Here is a 20,918-nt window from a genome sequence, read left to right on the forward strand (position 1 = left end):
TTGTGGCTCTCTCAGCCCTTCATATGTCAGAAGCTGCCCTTCAAAGGAGTCTTCCTGGAGCACCCAAAGTAAATTAGCACCACTGCTACCCAGGCCTTTAATGCTCTATTCTCTTCATGGGATCCTAAATGGCCTTATTTGTTTTTTGATTTCTTATCTATTTCCTCCAACAAGAATATAAGATCTGTGAAGGAAGGGACAACGTCATTTTGTTCATTGCTGTATTCTTGGAGCCTAGGAGAGTGCTAGATACTAGAAAATACATAAACCACATGATATCAGATAGTTGTAATTTTATGAAGGAAATGAAACAGGGTGATGAGAAAGAGAAAACAGTGAGAGCTGAATTGCTTTGGATCAGGGGTTGGTGAACTGTTGCCTGTGGGCCTAATCCAGTCTGCCATCTGCTTTTGTAGGGCCAACAAAGTAAGAATAGTTTTTATATTTTTAAATGGTTGAAAAATCAGAAGAAGAATGATGCTTTATGACACACAAAAATGACAAGAAATTCAAATTTCAGTGTCCTTTGATAAAGTTGTATTGGATCATAGCCACTACCATTCACGGGGTATAATCTGCCATTGCTTTTATGCTACAATGGCAGATTGAATACAGCTGACCCTTGAACAACACGAGCTTGAACTGTGTGGGTCCACTTATACATGGATTTTCTTCTGCCTCTGCCACGTCTGAGAAAGCAAACCAACCCCTCCACTTCTTCTTCTCAGCCTACTCAGTGTGAAAATGACAAGGATGAAGACCTTTATGATGATTCACTTTCACTTAATAGTAAATACATTTTCTCTTTCTTGTGCTTTTCTTAACAATGTTTTCTTTTCTCTAGCTTATTTTATTGTAAGAACATTGTATATAATGCATATAACATACAAAATACGTGTTAATTGACTTTATGTTTTTGGTAAGGCTTCTGGTCAACAATAGGCTATCAGTAGTTAAGTTTTTGTGAAGTCAAAAGTTATCTGTGGATTTTTGATTATGCAGAGGATCAGCACTGCTAACTCCCTCATTGTTTAAGGGTCAACTGTAGTTGTGACAGAGACTGCATGGCCCACAGTGCTGAAAATATTTACTATCTGGCCCTTTGTAGAAAGAAATTGATGACTCCTGATTTAGATAGGTTTTCATGGAAGAGTCCTTAAAGAAGATGACGTTTAAGTTGAGATTTAAATGATGAGAAAGATTAATATAAGGATCAGAAGGACTATAATTAAAGTACCTGAGGCAGAATAAACACTTATGAAATGGTAGCTTATTGTGATATGAGCTGTGAATTATGACTTAGTCTGGCAGTTCTGTACTGGGAAAACCAGGGCTGGGTAGTAAGTAGAGATGAGAATTGAAGGTGGCTACTGCATCAGTCCTGGCAACAGAAGGGTGTACTTCAAATGACATGGCTGCTGTGGAAATGGAAGTGGAAGTGAGATAGGAAAAGCATTATGGAGGTCCAATCAAGAAAAATCGGTGATGGAATAAATGAAGAGTGTGAGGAGAGAGATGACAGAAAAAGGCAGGTCCGTAGATCCTAAGCTGAGACATCATGAGAAGAGTAAGGCTACCTACCACTTCAGCATTAGAAAATATCAGGAAAGTGAGAAGACGGCTTAGGCTATCTATCTTAGATATCTTAGGATATCTTCAGCTATCTCTCTGGCCCTTTATAGAAAACAACTGATTTAGATAGGTTTTCAGGGAAGAATCCTTAAAGAAGACAGTGTTTAAGTTGAGATTTAAATGATGAGAAAGGCTAACATAGGGATTAGAAGGACTATAACTAAAGTACTCAAAGCAGAATAAACACTCGTAAAATGGTAGCTCTTCTTATTGTGATATGAGCTTTGAATTATGACTTAATCTGGAAGTTCTGTGCTGGCCAAACTGGGACAGGGTAGTAAGTAGAGATGAGAAGACTTGAAGGTGGCTACTGCATCAGTTCTGGCAGGAGGAGGGTGTTAGTTGGATATGAGGTCATTCTTCCCCAAGCAATACTGACGTCAAAACTCTGAGTGGACCAATCTCAGCCCAAGTTGTGCAGTGCTGAGTCTGCTCACTGCTTCCACAGGAGTGAATCGAACCCAGGCCAAAGATAGCATCCAGTTCTCCAAGTTGCAGGCATTGCTTCAAGGGTATGAGCTTTCCTGATCCCTGGCTGATTAAACCAAATCCCCACATTTTCTTGGTATGCTTGGGAAACAGGCTATCTACCTACTGGTGCATCTAAACTGGTAGGATATAACCCTGGAGCTGGTCCAGGTTTGCCATTTGCCTGAGAATGAGACAACACAAAGAACACCTGAGCTGAAAGGTGGAGAAAAACAAAGTTCTGATGACATACATCCTTTGAACCAAGGACTCCTCTGTGCATGAGTCCAACTCTATCCTTGGATGAACTGTTATATTCCTTGTTTTTGTTTTGTTTTGTTTTGTTTTTCTGTTTTTTTGGCTTTTGGTTTTTTTGCAAAGTGAAAGCAAGCTTATCAGAGAAGTAAAGAAACAAAAGGATGGCAACTCCATAGGCGGAGAAGCCACATTTCTTGTTTTACTTAACTAATTTTGATTTACTTTGCAGTGAATTGTAAATAAGAGATTTTGATAAACACAATATAGAGTTAATATGCTGAACAGTTTTAACCATTGCTTCTAAAACAATTTTAGGGCCAATCTCTTCAACATTAAGGAAGGTGTTAAGCTAAGTCAAGAGGAGGACATCTTCCCTTGACAGCCGATCATGTGCTTCAGGTGAGAAATTCTTCTTAATACAGTACAAGCAACTGAGTTGATGTTGTCCACCTCTTTAAGCGACCTCAGCAGACTCATGCAAACTTCCTGCCTACCCACTCCTTTCCTAGATTTTGGGCCCTTCCTTGTTTTGCTTCCGTATTTCAGCTCCTGCTCTCTGTTTAGCCCCTGTAATAGGTCATCCTGATGGACCCCCATGTTGGTTTGACTTGATTTTGTGCAGTAAGCTAGGATCTCACAAAGGACAGAGTGTCAGACAGGCTCAAAGACAGGAGGAAAGCTGCTAAAAGCAAACTATCTGGAGCACTTACAACATGCCCAGGTACTCAGAGCAATGGTTCTCAACGTGTGGTCCCTGGACCAACACCACTGGTATCATCTGGGTGCATGTTAGACATTCACATGATCTGGCTGCACCCTGGACCTATTGAATCTGACACTTGGGGGATGGGGCTCAGTCGTTTGGGTTCTAACAAACCTCCTGGCGATTGTGATGTACAGTCAAGTTTGAGAACCACTGGCTTAAAGCATTATCTGGATTAATTCTTTTAACTCTATCAATTCCTGAGGTAGAACAGTTATCCCCATTTTACAGATGAAGAAGCTGTGTCTGAGAGGGGTTAGGATATTTGCTCTTACTGCTAGTGAGTAGTGGACCCTAAATTTAAACCCAGGCAGCCTGACCATTGTTCCTCACTGGTGATCCGCAGCAAAAGTGGACAGATCTATGCAGCTGCTCATATTGCCAGGCAGAGTGCCTCACTTGCATTCCAGTTGGCTGGCACTGTCCCAGAATGACAAATCCTATTGCCCTTTTGCCAATTCCTAGTAAGCCTTAGGACAAATTTCTCAACCTCCAAGCAAGTTTCCACCTAAAAAAGTGGCTTAAAAAAAAAAAAAAAAAAAAAAGGAGCCAGTCCCAGAGCTAAATCCTAGCTTTAGATCCTGGAGCTGGTCCAGGTAATCTTGCCATTTGCCTAAGAATGAGACGACACAAGGAACATCTGAATGGAAAGGTGGAGAAAGACAAAGTTCTGATGGCATACATCCTTTGAACCAAGGATTCCTCTGTGCATGCGTCCAACTCTATCCTTGGATGAGCCATTGCATTTCTCGTTTTACTTAACTAACTTTAATTTGGTTTGCAGTGAATTGTAAATAAGAGATTTTGACATACACAGTGTAGAGTTAACATGTAGAACAGTTTTTGTTTGTTTGTTTGTTTTTTCGAGATGGAGTTTTGCTCTTGTCACCCAGGCTGCAGTGCAATGGCGCGATCTCGGCTCACCGCCACCTCTACCTTCCTAGTTCAAGAGATTCTGTTGCCTCACTTTCCTGAGTAGCTGGAATTACAGGCATGCACCACCACACCTGGCTAATTTTGTATTTTTAGTAGAGATGGGGTTTCTCCATGTTGGTCAGGCTGGTCTCGAACTCCCGACCTAAGGTGATCTGCCCACCTTGGCCTCCCAAAGTGTTGGAATTACAGGCGTGAGCCACCGCGCCCAGCCAACATGCTGAAGAGTTTTAACCAGCTTCCAAAAGTTTCAACAAACTTCCACCCAGGTCCACTAAGATTCTAGGAATTACACAGCACACAGCAGGCTTGTGCTCATCCACCTGCAGCCTCTCCTCTTGAAAATCACCTCCACCCCTCTAAATCCCCCTTTTTGTGCACTACATTTCTCCCCGCTTAACGCCATGTAGTTATAGATGCCACTTTGCTTGCTGAGATTTATAGGCAATCGCTAATGTTCAGTTATAATTCCCCATTTCAGATGTGAAAATGGCTCATAATATTCAACACAAGGGCCTCTCTACAATGATATATAATTTAAAAATTAACATGAGGACAGAGGAGACTCTACAGTTTTGAACTGGGAACTTAGAGACTCAGAGGTTAAAGTTTGATAAGGTGAGCTCAAGGAATGAGACGAGTTATTAAGCAAATGCCTCTGTTACATGTTTCCATGACTTCAGAGCTTTTCCAGTGTCTTCCAGTTCATTTGCACTTGTCAAAGTGCAAGTCCACAAATGGTATATTTATATTAGGGTACTTTTCCCCATTGTTAGGAATGTTCTCTAATTCCTGACACAGACCTTTCCAGTATAAGCCGTGCTGTCAGAAAGCAAGCAAAGCAGAAAAAATCAATGCTTGAGCTCCAGCAGGGGCCAAACAGACCAGAACAGCAAGACCAGAAAGAGCTTATGGGAATTCTTGGGGGAAAAACCTGTGGCTATATTTACAGCATCACTGGCTCTGGATGGAAATGGACCTAGAAGACTTAGAGCAGAGTATTCAACGTGCCCATCTCTAGGGAAGGGGACGAAGACAATGATAGAGATAGAAGAAAATGAGGCAAAGAGAAAGAGCGCTAGCGAGGAAAGAAAGATAGGCAACGTTTCTGCATATGTAATGCTTGAGATACTTTGGTGCTTGTATTGGTTCAACCATCCACGGCCTTGTGACCAAGTCCTTGTTCCCTGGTCTGCTCCAGCATCAAGTGGTTACAATTATGGATTGCAAATTTATTGTCATTTGACGTCTACATCAGCTTTCCCCTGATCAACAGAACTCTCTGCTGGCAAACGGAATCATTAGGCAAGATTTCAGCAGTCACGGGGATGCCAAAAAAGGTCACTAAATCATTTTGAAAAAGACAATGTGTTCCTCCATGTCATCTCTCCAGTAAATCTCCCACAGAAGTCAAGACCACCTAGTGTGGAGGCTCAGAGGAGGGGGCGCTGAATTACAGAAGGGAGAGAGGAATTAAATTAGGATTGAAAAATAGGAAGGCAAGCACAGCGGGGCCTTTCGTCTTTACACTTCATAATTCCTGGAGAAGCACGAAAATAGTGGTTTATTTATTTATTTATTTTGTGTTTTGAGATGGAGTCTCAGTCTGTCGCCAGGCTGGAATGCAATGGTGCGATCTTGGCTCACTGCAATCTCCGCCTCCCAGGTTCAAGCGATTCTCCCGCCTCAACCTCCTGAGCAGCTGGGATTACAGGCCCCTGCCACCTCACCCAGCTAAATTTTGTATTTTTAGTAGATACGGGGTCTCTCCATGTTGGCTAGGATGATCTCCATCTCCTGACGTCGTAATCTGCCCGCCTCGGCCTCCCAAAGTGCTGGGATTACAGGCGTGAGCCACCGCGCCCTGCCAATAGTGGTTTACTTTTATCAGATTGGATTCTTCTTGGGAGATGGGCAGTGATGCCATGCTTGGGAGTCCGGGCGGTCCAGGGCAGATTTGGGAAGAGCAGTTGTATCCTGGTCCTCTAGAGCCCACCCGGGGCCCCACAGTGTGAAGCTGAGAGAACCTGTCCCCATGTGCACATGTCTTCTTTGTTTGAAGTCCCTTCTCCTCCCTAGGTAAGCATGGTCCTGAGTGACCCAGAATCCTCCCAGGTCCACGCATTCCTCCCCATGCTCACTGCCTCCACTGAGGCTCCAACCAAGGCCATCTGTTCCTGGTCTCCCAACAGCCTCCTTGCTGGCCTCCTGCTTTCACTCCTGACCCTCTTGTCCATTCCACACCCAGTAGCCAGAGTGATCTTCTACAAATGAAAGTAGGCCGGGCGTGGTGGCTCATGCCTGTAATCCCAGCACTTTGGAAGGTCGAGGCAGGTGGATCACCGGAGGTCAGGAGTTCGAGACCAGTCTGGCCAACAGAGTGAAACTCTGTCTCCACTAAAAATACAAAATCAGTCAGACGTGGTGGCGCATGCCTGTAATTTCAGTTACTCAGGAGGCTGAGGAAGGGGAATCACTTGAACCCGGGAGGCAGAGGTTACAGTGAGCCAAGATTGCACCATTGCATTCCAGCCTGGGCAAAAAGAGTGAAACTCTGTCTCAAAAAAAGAAAGAAAGTAGATTATGCCACATGCTTGTTTAAGCTGCTTCAATGGCTTCCCACTGGACTTAAGGAAAAACAAATCCAGCGTTCTTTTATTTCCCCACCCAGCTAGCATGGTCTCAAAAAATGCAAAGTTCTTAGCATGTTCTACAAAGCCCTAACTTGTCCCATGCCCATCCCGCAATTCATGTCCCGCTCCTGGATGCCCAGCTCACGACACTCCAGCCTTTCTCCGAATCAAACATATCAGCCCTGCTCCCGTTTCTCCTGCCTGGGATGTTCTGCCTCCAATTTGCCACCTGACTCCTGTCTTCTCAATCTCCTCTATTTAAAGTAGGTGGCCCTGTCACAGTCCCTTGCACTACCCCATATTTCCTTGGCAGCCCCTCATTCTCAGAAATTGTTACTTGTATTTATGTGCTCAATAGATATTAGCCCTTAGTATTATTGTCAACCTGCATCCCCTGTTTCTCTTATTCTCTGGTGTAGCCTAGGACTCAGAACAGAGCCTGGAACACAGCAGTTCCTCCGAGAGTTAGCACAGACATTTCTTAACCCGGATGCACAAACATCCTGGCAGAGTGTTAGTCCTTTCTACAGCAGGCTGGAAATGTTTCTTACATCCTCATACTTTTCTGATTGTGCAAAGCCTGAAGATTGATTTGCACTGGGCTTCTGTTAGATGCTGGGGACTGTGCTTCATGTTTTGTGTACTTTTATGCATTTGATCTGCCTCACGGATGAGGGAAGTAAGTATTGTCATTTCACCCGTGGTGGATGGCAAAAGGAAGTGTAATCACTTCCTGGATAGTATGTCCCTTTCTCCCTCTCTCTTTTCCTTCCTTCCTTTCTTTTATCCAGTATTTATAGAGTCTGGTTTCCAAGGAATACAACAGGAAGCCAATCAGATGCAGCCTCGGCCCTCCCAGAGCTTCAAGGTGCAGGTCGACCTTGTATGCAGTGTCAACTGGAGGCTCAGTTAAAAGTCTACTTCTCCGCCGGGTGCGGTGGCTCAGGCCTGTAACCCAAGCACTTTGGGAGGCCAAGGCGGGCAGACCACGAGGTTAAGAGTTCAAGACCAGACTGACCAACATGGTGAAACCCCATCTCTACTAAATATACAAAAATTAGCCAGGTGTGGTGGCACGTGCCTGTAATCCCAGCTACTCAGGAGGCTGAGGCTGGAGAATTGCTTGAGCTGGGGAGGCAGAGGTTGCAGTGAGCTGAGATCATACCACTGCACTCCTGGCAACAGAGAAAGACTCTGTCACACCTAAAAAGAAACTCCACTTCTCCACTCACTTCCCAGCCCTGCAAAGTCAATTTCATGGAAACAATGCTCCAATATTTCATAAAGCAAACCTCAATTGAACATCTGTCTCTAAGATTATGAAAAGACAAACTTTGTGCACCCAAGTAGAAGTCATCGTGTGCACATCCACCAGCCACCTGTCTGTTCAGCCTCCTGTCTCTGCCATCTGCTCCCCAAAACTGGGCTCCCTCCAATCATACTGAGCCACATGCATTCTCTGGAAGGAACCACACCCTCTCTCTCACTTACAAGGCTTTACTCTTGCCGCTCCTTCTTTCCACAACACTTTTCCCTCTTATCCACCTGGCTAGCTCCTTTTCATCATTCCAGACTCAGCCTAGATCTCTTCTTGTTTGGTTAGACTTCTTTGACCCTTCTTTTCCCCACTGGCTCCGTACTTCTGTTATGCTAGCAGTAAGCAGAGGCTAAGCCTTGTGGTTTCATTGTCTTCCTTCTGTGACGGGCAGCAAACATTCTGAGGGCAGGGCTGTTAGATCTGTTCACCCAGCCTCAATTCTAGGGGCACTACATTTTAGTTATTATGAGAGTAGCTCTTGTTAATTGAGGACTTCTACGTGCCTGATACAGGACTGGGCAGGTGCTTAGTGGGTTATATTTAATTTTATCTTTATAACAATATGTGAGCTCAGCCTTCCTGCTGCCACTTGATAGAAGAGACAGCTGAGGTTCAAAGAAGTGGCGTGACCTGACCCAGGTCCCTCAGCCAGGAAGAGGAGACCCAGCCCTGGGGCCGGACTCCAGCAGTTCCAGGACCCATGTTTTTCCCCACTGAGCTTAGCTGCTGTGTGTTTCCTTCTCAGGATTTCTAGGCATCAGGAACTCCCTGTCTCTGGAGACTGCATGTCAGGCCTTCCCTCCACTTACAAAGGCCTGGCATTTTTCATCCTCTTACATTTCTTGGTATGATGAGGTCCTGATTGGCTCTTTGACTTCTAAGCCAGAGCAGAGACTATCCAATAGGGACCCATCTCCATGGTTACCGCACACGGGAGAGTCTAACGAAAGGCAGCAGGGGGAAAAGTGGAGGCTCCTGCAAGTACAGGGGGAGGGGGGAGTCATAAACAATTAAACATGACAAAATCCTCTGGTGAGCAAAAATAGAATTATTTGACTGTGAAATCGAGTAATGTAGCATTGAAAATAACATAACCTGAAACATCATTTTTTTCTCCATCGATAAAAAAATACCAGATAAAACCACGCACATTTGAAGTGCCAATTTGCCGACGGCCCGGAGTGGTAGAAAGTTGCCTTGGTCAAAGATTTGAATTTTGGGGATATTTAAGCTTTTTGGGGGGCGGGGATTCATCTTTTCTCTCCTTCAAATAAGTGGTGTGTCTGCATCTCACGCTTTGGCGTGCTACCCACAGAATTTCACCAAGGGATGCCAGAATGGTGCTGACATTTTGGCCAAAATTCTGGCTTCAGGCAAATCCTCCATTTGTCTACACTTAGCATCCAGCTCTGCTACTTACTAGCTGTGTGGCCTTCCTGGTCACTTCATGTCTCTGAGGGCTGATTTCTTCACCTATAAGCTGGGTGCAGTCATAGTTCCTTCTTTATAGAATTGAGGAGAAAGATTAATTGAGATAGCATACATAAGGCACTAGCAACTTAGGACTCGGAGCTTGGCCCCTCGGGAGGCAAGAGTTGGGCTCTGGTACTCCACATCAGTCATACAGGCCAGCCAGGGGCACACACTTGCAGGCACCAAGGGCTCTCTGTGTGTGCAAGGAGAGCAGCTGCAGGAGCTGGGGGATATCCCCAGAAGAGAGCTGCAGATGCATCTATTAGGGGGAAACAAGCAGAAGCCAGGCGTGGGCACGAGGATATAGTATCAGAAATCCAAAGGCATCTCCACCATACCCTCCACAGGTGCATTTCACTGTGGCCAGGTTCTTACATAGCTCCCAGTTTTACGGACAAATGCCTCAGTCTCCCTAAAGGTAAATTAGTAAATGAAGGTAGGGTCTCCATCTACCTCTCAGAGATGATAGGAGAATATATTAAGTTATTTTATCAAAAAAGGATTAAAAGAAGAGGTTCCTTTCACTTCATTGTTACTGATCATATAATTAACCTATATGGTGATTCAAACAGTGCTCCATAAATGTTAGTCCTGTGTCAATATCGATGACACGGATATTTCTGATAATGGATAGTGTGCCAGGCACTATTCTAAGTTAGTGTCCTACAACATTTAATCATCATCATATCCTCGTCATCAGATCCTCCTCCTCCTCATCATCACCATCCTCATCATCTTACTGAAAACTCCAGTGCAGTTCTTCCCAAGCATGGCTTAGCCATCAGCAAATGTGTGATGTGGCAAGTGGAGTTTTGCAAAGTGGCTGGTGGCAGGAAGAGAATGGGAAAGTCGGAGGGAAGGAAATGCAGGTTAATGCTACATTCCGTTTTTTCTCAGGGATATATCTTTTGTCCCCCCGACCCCTCCCAGAGCTGTTTTAGATGAATCTATACTTACAATCCCTCTTTATTCCTTCAAATAAAGTGGCACCATCCATTTCACATCTTAGTTTAAACCCTAAGTAAATGAAAGGGTTTTTTTCTTTAAAGTAGGTGATCAAGGGCTGGGGGTCAGGGGGAAGGGAATCGAGAGGGAAGCAGTTCCTCAGTCACTTGCTCTGTGTGTCAGATCCACGCCGACATTCCCCACCCCTGTGCACTATCTGACCTAATCCTCAACACAAACTAAGGCAGGAGACAGGGGGCTGCAAGGACCTTCACTGCCATCCAATTTGTGCCGGCTCCTTTCAGCAATCTGAACATATATTGTTTTAAGTCCTCACAGCATCTACTGGGCATCTTTAAACAGCCCTTTGTAGGTACAGGCAGGGGATGACGTGACTACAGGAGTCATGTGGTAGAAGGAACACATGTGTAGGGTCTAAGCTGGACTCGCATTCTCTCTCTGCCAGGGACTGTGAGGCTGGGGCTTTTCATTATTTCTAGGCCTCAGTTTCCTCTTATGTAAAATGAATGACTAGCACCCGTCCTGTGAGATTATTGAAAGACCTGAATAGCGCCTTTAAGGATCTGAGCACAGGCTGAAATATTAAGAGAAACTGCATCACTGGAGCCTCATTTCACATCACCCGTGCTCTCCCTCTCCCTTCCCCTCACTGACTTTCTTTCGGGCACCTGTACTTGTCCCTCTTCTCACTGGCCTCGGAGCCTCGACACAGGCACTTCCTGTTTCAGCTCGCTAGCACTGAGGCCCTTCCCATCTTCCCTCAAGGTCTACCCTGATCTCTGTGCCAGGTCAAAGCCCCTGCTAGGGACTTTGTTTCCCTTGCAGCCTCATAGGTGGCACTCCTACCAGTGCTATCAACGTTCACCTGTGTGGTCATATAATCATCATCGAGGCCGGGCGCGGTGGCTCATGCCTGTAATCCCAGCACTTTGGGAGGCCAAGGTGGGCAAATCACCTGAGGTCAGGAGTTCGAGATCAGCCTGGCCAACATGGTGAAACCCCTTCTCTACTAAAAACACAGAAAATTAGCCAGGCGCGGTGGCGGCACCTGTAAGCTCAGCTACTCAGGAGGCTGAGGCAGGAGAATTGCTTGAACCCGGGAGGCAAAGGTTGCAGTGAGCCGAGATCGCGCCACTGCTCTCTAGCCTGGGTGACAGAGTGAGGCTGCATCTCAAAAAACAAAAACAAAACCCAAAAAAACGCCTCATCGATCAGCCTCCCCTGCTAGACTAGAACCCCACAAGGCCAAGAAGTGTCATTGTTTGTGATGTCACTCTATCCCTAGAGCCTTATATAGGGCTTGAGGAAAAGTACATGCACACAAATACTTTTGGATTTATGAATGACACAATTAACTATTATTATAGCCATATTATTCTTACTAGTAGCAATGATGGGACAATGAGAATTATTTTTGGTATTTTGGAAAATCCAAAATAAATGGTTTCTTATTTGAGGTGAGAGTGCGTAGGTGCATAGGTGAGAGAACAAACTGTGTTGCCTTGAACTAGAAGCGATCCTCTAAGGGGAGGGGTGAAAACACAGGGCCCAGCCTTGTCAGAGCTGGAGTGTCCAGTTATTTATGTCAGATTAGTGAAAACGAGGAAACAATTTCTGGGCGTGGGGCAGAGCGCACGAATTGAACTTCTTTTTGTTTCTAGATATTCCTTTTCTGTTGTTCTCTTTCCACGCTGTGTCCCTCCTTCATCTCTCTTCTCCTGACTTCTCTCTGCTCATCTTGAAAGTCTCAGAATCGGGGCTCCCATGCAGGAAGCCCTCCCAGACTCCCCGTGTCCTCCTCCACCCTTGACCCCCATCCTGGATTAGATGTTTCTCCTTGGTGTTCCCATAAAACCCAGGAAGTCTAACTTTTAGATCTTATCCCACTGCAGGTAAAATTGGTGTAGCTGTGGCCAAATAGCTTCTCTCGAGCCTCAGTCTAAAGTGGAGGGTCAGATTCTAAGCTTCCCAAGGGCAGGGAGCTTGTATATTTCCCTGTTATAGTCCCAGTGTCTGTAAGAAGTGTCTGATAAATATCGGTAAAAAGAAAGAAAAGAAGGGAGGGAAGAAAGGAGGAAGGGAGGGAGAAAGGGAAAACAATTTCTCTCAGATTGCTCTCCTGTGCCTCTCTGTCCTGAAGAAGTGTTTCTGGTCTTCTGCTGATGTGTGGGGCGTTCAGAATAAGAAAGAACAAAATTAATTACTTATGTGTATGTAAAACCTTCCTCTCTTTCAAAAGTGACAGCAAGAAGTGAACAAAAATCAACAGGTGGGCCAGACCTGTGCCTCCCCCACAAGGAGCAGCCACAGAATGTCACCAATTCTCAGGAATAATCGAGCCGTGGGGCTTCCCCGAGGGAGCCAGGGAGGTGGCATTTACTGCCATGCGCCTATTACACAACAGAAAAAGGAAGACCAGCTCACAGAGGTGGGCTGAGCCCCCACAGAGTGGGTTAGCGCTGCGGGGCTGGAGGAGGAAAGAAACAGCAGCCTCCCCTGTGTTGTACCTGGCAGCCACCAGACCTCCTTTCCTTCTTCCTCACTCCCCTGCCATGACTTGCTGCACCCCGACCCTGTCCCTGCTCACCTCCAACACCTCTCAAGCCTGTCTCATGCTTGCCAGTCTCTCCCTTGTCTCAGCCTTTCTGGCATTGAAAATCTGAAATTTAGAATCTTCCAAGCTCCCTCAGTGCGCCTTCCCTGTCTGGCTCAGTGCATTTGAATGTTCTCACTGGGACTTTCTTTGGATGTGTGACGTCTGTTAGCTGTGTGGCCTGGGGTAAGTCACTGAACCTCTCTAGGCCTTATTTCTCCCCATCTTCCCCACCCCTGAGTGCTCAGGCCCTGGCCTCTTTCTCCAGCTTTCATTTTCAATGCTGTCCCCTTGCTCCCCAAGCTGTGTCTCCCCGACCCTTGATACATCTTTGGATCCACCAGGCCTGCTCCTGCCTTCAGTGCTTGGAGAGGAGCAGGTACTCTTACGGCTTCTTGGGAACCCCTCTAAGTGCTGCTTGGCCAGTCTCAACATAAACAGACCCTCCCAATGCGGCCTTCCCCTGAGCTCCTTGTAAACCGGCAGGCCATAGTGCCCTCTGGCCCTCCACACTGCCTTGTTTTTCATCATTATGACACTGTTTGTCTGTCCATCTCCCCCACAGGAAGGCCAGCTCCTAACCTACAGTGAGTGCTCCCCGTAGAGCACCTGAGTGAATAAAGGGAGAAGCTTTGTATAAAAAAAAATCTACACATATCACGGAGCAGTAACTTGAAGGCTAACTTCATTGAACAAAATCGCCTTTAGCCATAGTCCTTTGCCTACTGGCACGAGTGCTGGGTAGCTTGTAAGAGCATATATTTGGGCTTAAGTTGGTGAAACTTTAGAAACACTTGCTCACTCTGGATATACATCCTTTGGGCCGGGGGTTTTGGCAGGCAAGAAGATTCCACTCTTTGCAGCAAATATAGCTGAGGCACCGTTACACATGTTCAAAAATCAGCTCACTAAGACTATGCACTTTAAAGGCACCACACTTCGAAGCATTGTCTGTTCCATGTACACTGAAGTTGAGCACTGGCTGCCCAGTGCTGTGTAAGGAACCCTGTGCTCCAATTCTGACGGCTCTGGCCTGGAGTCTCAGCTCCGCTACCTGCTGCTGTGGGTCTTGGGCATCTGAAACACCTTCTCTGAGCCTCAGCTTTCTCATCTCTAAAACGGGTATAATATTTACTTTGCAGTTTTGCTGTGAGGATTAGACAAATACCATAGGTCAAATGTGCTGGGTAACAGCATTGACTAAATATTATAAGGAGTAGAGAACACACACCATTTCGCAAGCTATGCCAGTAGTGAGTATTGCGCCCTAAGGCAAGAGATGTATCAGTAGAAGGCAAAAGATTTATATAATCTGCAAAGAAACCAGAGTATATTAGGAGAGCAGGGTGACCAACTCGCCTGGTTTGTCTGGAATTTTCTGGTTTCAGTCTCGAATCCCTGGAACCCTTCCGGCCAAGTCCTGGGTAAGCCTGAATGGTTGGTTCCTCTCCAGCGGAGCCCAGCCTGCCCCTCTCCTCTGAGTAGCAGCAACCTGATGAAATCTTAAGAAGAAGGAAGTAGAGTTTCCTAAAGAACAGCCCAGTATCCTCTGAGATGGGGACAAGTGGCATTCATGTAAGAGCCCAAAGCCCTAGTGGGGTTACCTTGAGGGAGAGGGGATAAAGACCACCGAGAAACAGGGCCAGTGTCTCCACCTGACCTGCCACCAGATCCAGGGGCTGCAAACCAGCAGCCTAGCAGGTGAATCTGGTCTCTGATATACTTTGTTCGGCTTGAAGGGTGTTCAGAACAACAACAACAAAACAAACCAAAACCCAAACCAAACCAAACCACATCCATAAAAAAAACCTCTCGACTAAAACACTGGGGAGGTCCCACAAAGATCTGGATTTGCTACTTCTTTGGAAACCACTGGTGCTGTGCAAGGCCTCCTTGCTTCCCTGTGACTGTCCCTGCCAGCATGCTAGGGTCCTCCAGGTCACCGCCCAGCCTTGGGAGCACTTGTCTTCATGATCCCTAATATTTGGGAACCGGTATCCACTGTTTGCTGCAAATAAACATTCAACAGTCTTGATGCTGAATGCCAGTTTTAAGGTAAATTTGTGTTTATTGATGGCTATGAAGTATGGGTAGGTGGGAGATGATTCTGTGGCAAGTCAAATTTGCCCAAAATTCATTGAGAAGCAGCTCTCGGTCACAACAATTAGAAGATGTCTGAGTTGGAAAATATCTGTTTTTTGTTTATTGTCACAGATAAAAGGTATAGAATCAGCCCCATGGAAACACCTTCTGTGCCTAAATATATTCTGTGCCTCCTGTAAGTAAACAAATAAATAAATACCCAAAGAAACACACAAACATGTTCCAGGAAACAAACCAAATCAAACACCCATTTTCCTTATACTCCTGGCTTCTTGGGCTTCTGGAGGTGAATTTTCTCAACAGCCACACAGAGTTCTGTAAAACCCCCAAATGTGACATGTGCCTGTGGCTGCTGGCATCCCTTTCCCCTCCAGGTGAGCCTCACATAACATTTACACTGGATTTAATAGGAGAACATGACATGCACTGATTTTCAACAAACTCCTGATCTTCCAGGAGAGAGTCAGGAAAGAAGGCAACTGCACACCAAATCCTCTTCTATTTTGGTACCCTTAACACATTCCCTTATCTCCCTGGCCTACATATCATTTAACAAACTGCCCTGCGATTCTTGCAGGGCGTGGCGTCATGACTGATTTAAAATCCCCGCATTGCTAAAACTGCATTGTTCTTCATCAAGTTGAGTCATTTTTATGTGAAGTGTCAAGCTCCCTAACAAATAACTCCTGCCAGACAAATCAAGTTCCTCGTCTTAGAGCCGAGGCTAAATAGTTTATAGCTTTAATCTGCTCACCGAGGTGTGCAGTCTATGACAGTAATTATAAATGCAAGGAGAAATTATAGCTGAATGCTTTAACTGCATTAGGAGCCGTTTGATGAACAATCATGAACGCCTGCTCATTTCCAACAATAGAGGGCAAGTTAGTGTCAATGCGTTAGAGAGATTTCAGTTCTGCATGGCTTTTTCTCCCATTTACCACGGAATGTCACTTGTCTCCTAGAAAGTAGAAAAAAGCATCGTGGAAAGCTTTAAACTTGATAGTTAAAAAAAAAAAAAGACAAAGAGAAATGCAGGGAAAACTGTTTATCATTATGACTTCTTTTTCTCTGTTTGTTTGGCGGCAGGTTGAGTTTCAAATTAGCTCAGTGAAGGTAACTGCTTGTTTACTTACTAGAGGCCTTAAAAAAAAAAAAAAAATCCTCCCCAAGCCATTTTTTGAGAGGTCTTTATGGAGAAAGACTTCTTTGCAGGAAGGGCAAGTTCAAAAGCCTCACAGGAAGCAGCTCTGGCAACCGTGTGAACCTCCACTAGATTCTGCTCCTCCTCTGCAACCACCTAAGCTAATGACACAATTTAGCTCTTTATTTTCCCCTCCTCACTTTCGCAGAAAGACGTTTTTAATTTAGCTGAAGAATTACAGAAATGTATTTTAAAGACATAAATCCATATAAAAAATATGAGCTAATTAAAACATTGCACTCCCTGTCGCTCATGGATTTTCAATTTAGCGAAAGAAAAAAGAATTGCATCTGGTTAAATGAAAAGATGATACTGATGGCAGATTGGAGTAAATGAAAAATAATGTTACTCTATATTAAAGCACCAAATTATACACGTCAGGATTGAGCATTCAAAAGTCCAAATGAGGGGGAAGGTACAATGGAGGCTGAGATGCGTACACGGAGTTAAGCCAGATCCTTTTGAAAAAATGCAAATGTTAAGGAGGACGATGCATTGGCTTCTTGCTGCTTGAGAGATGCTGCAGTCTTATACTTGACCCTGTTTCTCAGTTCTCATTTCGTCTCCCTAAAATGAATTCCCAAGGGTCAGAATGAGGATGTTCTTTTTTAATCTTAGGTATCTATATTTTCACTGGAATTTGGGTCATTTCTTGGTTAGACACCATACGGCAAATGTATAATTACCTGATTGATCAAGAGCATTAAAAGAAAGAGAACAAGCATGTTCTGCTTTACCCTGCAGGTCAGTCCTGGGCCCCTGAGTTGCAATGTTTGATAGCTGGAGCCTCCAAAAGACCCAGGAAAGTGCCCTTTCTCTTCTCAACTTTTAGGCCACATTTTACAGCTTTTTCTCTGGGCTGTTGGAGGCACATCTGGCCATGAGTATTGCCTAGAAACCATCAGGCAAGGAGGAGGAAACTGAGGCGCAGGAGAAAGTTGATGAGCATTGGACAGTCCTGGGTTCGAATCCTGCCTCCAGGCTTCGTTTTATGCTCTTGGACAAATCATGAAACTCTTGGAGCTTTGGTTTACCTCTCTGCAAAATGAGGATAATATGAATAATTACGCCTGAGTTATAAAAAGAGGCCAGTCAATGATAGTTTCACTGTCATTGTCATCTGAATCAAAGAGCAGGTTGAGGTTTTGGAGGATTATTAATTAGTTAGAGTTAAGAAGTTGCTGCGAGTTCTCTATGCTGCAGGTGAGGCTACAGAGCATGGTAAGAGCATGCAGTGGCTCTGCCTAGAACTTGCTTTTCTTATAGACCTACTATGTGCTTTTCTTGTAAACCTACTACGGGCTTTAAGGAAAATAATTACATACATTTAATTCTCACAACCTTCCTATGAGAAGGATACTATGTCCACATCATATAGATGTAGAAGTGGGGCATGTTTTCCTGAAAGCGGGTGAATTGGGCATTCTTTTCCAAACACTGCCTCTGAGACCACTGTTCCCCATCCTGGCTTCCCCCAGAACCAGGCAGAGCCACCTCCTGTGTGCTCCTTTCAGCATTTCCCTTAGAGTTTTTCATCTATTTGTCTGCCACTAGCCTCAAAGGCAGATGCTTGTCCTGGTTATGGCTTACTCCCTGGGAATTAGCACAGTGCTTGCTGTGGAACGATGACTTTCTAGATATGTCATAATGAATGAGTGAGGCTCAGAGATTGCAGGACCTTGGGGAATTCAGGCAGAATTTCTCTGCCTCCATTTTCTCCTCCCTATCATGAGTGAATCAACCTCCACTTCGTAGGGCTGTTTGTGAGAATAAAGTAAAATAATGTTTGCAAAGTGTTTGCTGCAAGGCCTGGCACATTTTGCTATTATAATTGGTAGAACTGCTGCTTCACTATTATACTTCCATTGTTAAATATAATAGAGTCCAGTGCATAGTAAAAGCACAACCAATATTTGTTGAAGGATGAAAGTAATGCAGGGAAGGAAGAAAAGAAGGAAGGAAAGAAAAAAGGAAGGAAGAAAAGAAGGGAAAGAGGAAGGAATGAAGGAACAAAGGAGGGAAAAGAGGATGAAATGGAGGAATATTTATTTAACGGAGGAAGGAATGGTTGATGCCATTAATAGACATTAATTTGTCCGGGCTGTTTTATTCTTCCCAATTGCCATATAATCTATGCTATTAAGATTGCCAGATTTAGCTAATAAAAATACAGGATGCCCAGTTAAATTTGAATTCTGATAAACAATGAATACTTTTAAAATATAAGTATGGCCTATGCAATATTTGGGCCAGATTTACACTCAAAACATATTTATAATTTATCTGAAATATAAATTTAACTGGACATCCATTCTGTATTTTGTCTGGCAACCTTACACGCTTTTCACCCTGAACATATGTTTTTATCAAGCTGCCCACAACAGAAGTGGCAGCTCATTGGACTAGAATACTTTCCTGCCAACGATTTCAAGGCTAGGTGTGCCGTTAAACTTGTACACTATATTACACAGTAATGACTATAATTTCAAGCCTTTATGCATTTCAGACTCATTGATTTGCTCTCAGTTTAATTTCTATTAGTCAAGAGCATGTGGCTTTTAAAGATACATACAGATACCTATTGAAATTGTTCTAGATTACTTATGTCCTAAAATAGAGATGCACACTTAATATTTTCTAATGAATTTTTAATGAAAAGTTACATTTAATATTTGGCAGAGCATTTTGCAGGATTTAAGATATATCTGATAAAGGAAAGAAAATTCAGATCAAAAGTTGTGTGTTTCAGAACACATAGATAGGTTAAAGCTCTCAAATTTTCCATGAAATCTTGATCCTACTTTCTAAAAGATCATGTCATTTTGCACAATTTGTGCTATCATGCATTACAACTAAGATTAGAGTTCCAGACAACAGTGATGTCATTTCATGACCATTTACAAACCTTATATGCATCATTCTAAGCAATGGGCAAGGTATTGCATAAATGTTGTTCTAAAAGAGGACCCCGGGGGTGGAGGCATTTTTTTCTAAGATGACCAAAGCACCAAGAATCGACCTTTGTACAGATGGAGGAAACCTTCAGGCAGATAGGAGTATTATTGGGATGAACACAAACACAGATAGTACCTGCACCATCTTTTCTGTTCACAAATCATACATACATGCCCATAGCTTTGAGTGAGTCCCAAACACTCAAACCTGTTTTTCTTCAATCCTCTCAGAACTGCAGCCTAATGGTGCTTGTAAGGATGGAGCTTTGGTTTTGTATAACGAAAACACTAATACGGTGCTTTTGAGGTCCAAATTAGATATACTCATCCTGTACAAACGCAGGGAGGTGCCAAAATGGCTATCTTATCTATGTATTTAACAGATTTGTAAGTACCTTTTGTATATGTTTTTCCAAATTATTGGTTTACCTTTGAATCCCTAGAACAGGTATCATACATTCCAGATTCTGACTGACGATGGATCAAGCTTTTTTTCCCCTTCCCTCTTCCTATCTACATATCACAATGTTTTGGCAATTATATTAATTTTCTAAAAAAGATTACAAACCTAACAGGCAGAAAAGTGGTCTTTGTTATAGTACAAATAAATATTACCTGTTTGTCCTCTTCACCATGGTTTCAACCCACCACTATTGGATTTGAAATATCTTTCTTCTCCCTAGGTATTCTGTGTATGTGCCACCCCCCCCCCTTTTTTTTTTTAAAGAACCAGGAAAACATAATGGCAAGTTATATAAGATTTAAAATGTTATATAGCAAATAAATAGGACGCTGTCGAGCCCCAAGCTCAGGTGTGAATTCAATGGATGCATTTTGGCTTTTCTTTCAATTCCGTGAGCTGAACAAATCATGCTTGGAAAGAATGAGAAGAATCTGCCAATAACACATTTAATCATCATGATAAAAACATGCAAACCAAAAAGATAGTCTTCATTTGGGACCAGATAGCAATTAGAGTTATAGGAGGACTACTCTCCATCAGAAGCATAGATCTCCTCACTCAGGGGAAAGCCCCAGGTCAGATATTTGAACTTTTTATTTCATCTTGGCCATCCTCACACTCAGTAAGCCTCTCTGTCTGATGTGAGGCGAGCCCAAAGCCATGCCATGTAAATACCGCTCTCTACCTGGAACTCTCCTAGTGTCCTACCTTTCTAGCTTGTTCTGAAAGTCTTCTATTTATAAACCAATGCTCTGACAATAGGGGGTGGTGAGCGATTATAGGTTATTAGTTTTTCATATTTGATTGCGAATTAATTAAGAGCTAATTAGTTAGGAGCAAATCTGTAACTTAGCATGACATAAACTGGATTGGTCAGTGCGGAAGGTTTAGTTCAGGTTGGGTTCCCGTCTTGGGGAATGGCCGAAGGTGGAGGAACACGTGAACACATAGGAGGGCTCTTAGTGTGTGGGGGCATCGTGCTGGAAGGGAGAGAAAAAGAAGTACAGAAAACACAAATAGGCAAATGAGAGAGATTTGTTAAGACTCAGCCTTGCTTATACTCAATTTGAAAATGGCTGGTGAAACTAATCTGCCAGGGCATTTGACCTTGGTCTCGGCCCTAAAAATGATACAAATGGTCTGGGCATGGATGACTATAT

At 44.0% G+C, this 20,918-nt stretch overlaps 1 protein-coding gene across 5 annotated transcripts in view; it reads right to left on the reverse strand.

The window, feature by feature from the left end:
* TSHZ2 (teashirt zinc finger homeobox 2) overlaps positions 1-20,918 on the reverse strand; it is a 508,851-nt gene that overhangs the window by 204,600 nt on the left and 283,333 nt on the right. The window lies entirely within an intron of this gene.

This window comes from Theropithecus gelada, chromosome 10, assembly GCF_003255815.1.
Source record: "Theropithecus gelada isolate Dixy chromosome 10, Tgel_1.0, whole genome shotgun sequence".
Lineage (NCBI taxonomy): Eukaryota > Metazoa > Chordata > Mammalia > Primates > Cercopithecidae > Theropithecus > Theropithecus gelada.